Here is a 2,882-nt window from a genome sequence, read left to right as displayed (position 1 = left end):
TAAGAGATTAGAATGCTTTATAAGTCAGATCAGTCCCACCTCAACTACGTGTTTGTTTTCTAGTATTTTAGTTTTATTTTAATTATCATTGTTACCATTTTATATAGTAAACATTTATTTTTATTTACTCATATTAATTATTTTCTTTGCTGATAATTTCTTCTTTTTTTTTTCTTTTTCTTTTTTTTATTGAATGGTAACTGTCTGATAATTTCTTCTTTTATTTCAGACCTTTCTCCTGGGTTCATTTTCATTCTTCCTGGAATATATTCTATAGACCTTGTTTTAGGAAGAACCTCTAAGTTTTGGTTTATCAGAAAATATCTTTATTTTATACTTATATTAAAAAATAGTTTTACTAAATATACATTTCTAGGTTCACAGTTGATTTGAAGATACTACTATGTTCCATTATCTTTTACTTCCACTGAAGCTGGTGAGAAGTTGGCTGTCAGTCTAGTAATGTTTTCCTTATACGTTATCTATCTTCTTTATTTGCCCTTAATATTATTTTTGTCTTTGGTATTTTGTTATTTTAGTATGATGTGTCTAAGGATGTATTTCTTTTCATATATCCTGCTATGGTTTTTTTCTATTTTTCCAATATTTTACTAGGAAATATTTAAAAGATACAGTACAGTTGAAAGAATTATATAGTGATCATCTATACATTCACCACATATATTTTACAATTCTTTTATTTATCCTTCTTCACATGTAGGAAATTTGTTCATAGGGAGGCCACAGGTTTTATGCCCCTCATCACAATGACCCTGGATTCCTGTTGGGTATGTTATAAACAGAGGAGCAATTCTTTAGGCCCCCTATTCTGAGCACACCCCTTGCTTTGGGTTTTTAAAGTTTACTGAACATAAGTTTTAAATTTTAAATTTTTTTTTTTTTTTTTGTAGAGTTTTTGGCTGGGGCTGGGTTTGAACTCACCACCTCTGGTATACAGGGCTGGTGCCCTACTCCTTTGAGCCATAGGTGCTGCCCTCAAATTTTCAATTTTTTTTTAAAGTTTTCAATTATTATGTCTTTATGTATTGTGTCTTTTCCTATTTTATGTAGTTCTTATTGTTATGGGCTGAATTATGTTCTACCAAAATCTAGATGTTGAAGCTCTAAACTATATTGTCACTGTATTTGGTTATGGGCCCTTTAGGGAAGTAACTAATGTTAAATGAGGTTATAAGTAATTAATGTTAAATGAGGTTATCTCTTACCCCTCTGGCCTTGTCTAATTAAGACTGGTATGTGCCCATGCTCTCCTTCCCTCTTAGTCTCTATGTGCACAGAGGAGAGGCCATGTGAGGACACAGAAAGAAGGCATCTGTCTGTAAGCCAGAAAGAGAAGTCTCACCAGAAACCAACCTTGACAACACCTTGATCTTGGATTTTTAGCCTCCTGAACAGTGAGAAAATAAATCTCTGTTGTTTTAAGGCAGCCAGCCTGTGGAATTTTGTCATGGCAGTCCCAGCAGACTAATATATCTATATTCTATAAAAGTACTATGAAAAGTACATACTCACTTTAGTTCCCAAGTCTCTTAAACTTTGTTATATATGTTTTAATATGTTTGTGCTATATTTCCTGTGGGTTCTTTCATTCTAACTTGCATTATAGTAATTCTCTTTTTAATTGTGGAAACTTTGATATGTAATCCAGTCTTTGAGTTTCTAATGGGTTACACTTCTCATGTCTAGATGTTGCCTTTTTTCCTAGATCTATCCATTGGATAATTTTTGATTATCTCATATTCCTAGGGCATATCCTTGATACTCTCTTGTTTTTTAAACATAGTAACTATCCATCTGGTACTACTTAAACTACAGTTTAATTTATCTAATACAAATTTAGTCCTGACAACTATATGAAGTCATACTTGTAATTAGGAAATATCAAGATAACATTTCCTTTGTTCTATTCATAAATAAAGCTGAGATTAACATACTTCCTAATTATCTTCTATGTGATGAGAGTTTCCTCCAAGTTCATCTGTCCATTAGGATGAATCCTTTTAGAATCTCACCTTATGCCATGGCCTTATTTTGACTACCCATATTACGCAAGCCCTCAGTTTTTTTCTCCTGCCTCTTGCATACAGTTAAAACCAAAAGCTGAATGCCACCAGGGACTGTCAGATGCTGCAGGTAGCTATCCTCTCCTCATTATCTATCTGGAGGCAACTTACTTGCCAGCTCTGCATTTACATTTTTGGAGGGTGGGGGAACAGAGTCTCACTCTGTCACCCCAGGTAGAGTACTATGGCATCATAGCTCACAACAACCTCAAACTCCTGGGCTTAAGTGATCCTCTTATCTCAGCCTCCTAAATAGCTGGGACTACAGGAACCTGCCACAATGCCTAGCTAGTTTTTTCTGGCCTTAGTAGAGACAGAATCTCACTCTTGCTCAGGCTGGTCTTGAACTCCTGGGCTCAAGCAATCCACTTGCCTTGGCCTCCCAGAGTGTTAGGATTACAAGTGTGAAACACCACTACCAGCCTGCATTTACTTTTACATAATATTTATTTATCTTTTACCCCTCTGGTGTTTTGCACTTTTTTAGAGTATCTGTTTCTCATATTGCCAGAAACAGAAGTCTAATCTTACATGATTAATAGTCAGTCAACACTATCTCATGTTTTATTTCTAAGTTGTCCAGTTTAATTGTTCTAATAATAAACATCTCATCACAAATTCAGATTTGGGAGTTAAATCTCTGGGCATGGCAAAATATTAATAATGAAGCCTTGTTTAAATTAGGAATGCAACTGATCAAGTCCACAATTAATTCATTCATTCAAATATGGAATTCTGTTAAATGCCAACTTTGTTACAGGTACTATGTCAGAAATTGAAGATTAAATATGGAATAGT

General features: G+C 34.1%; 1 non-coding gene across 1 annotated transcript; it reads right to left on the bottom strand.

Moving 5' to 3' along the window:
- Positions 1 to 713: 713 nt before the first annotated feature.
- LOC111726062 lies at positions 714 to 842 on the bottom strand. The gene has a single exon (XR_002773953.1). It is a non-coding gene; the product is annotated as a small nucleolar RNA SNORA11 (small nucleolar RNA).
- Between the last annotated feature and the right edge of the window lie 2,040 nt (positions 843 to 2,882).

Source organism: Otolemur garnettii, unplaced genomic scaffold (genome assembly GCF_000181295.1).
Source record: "Otolemur garnettii isolate 467f Iridium unplaced genomic scaffold, OtoGar3 scaffold00052, whole genome shotgun sequence".
In the NCBI taxonomy this organism is placed as follows: domain Eukaryota; kingdom Metazoa; phylum Chordata; class Mammalia; order Primates; family Galagidae; genus Otolemur; species Otolemur garnettii.
The sequence above is the reverse complement of the archived record's forward strand: the minus strand, read 5'-3'. Positions and strand labels throughout refer to the sequence as shown.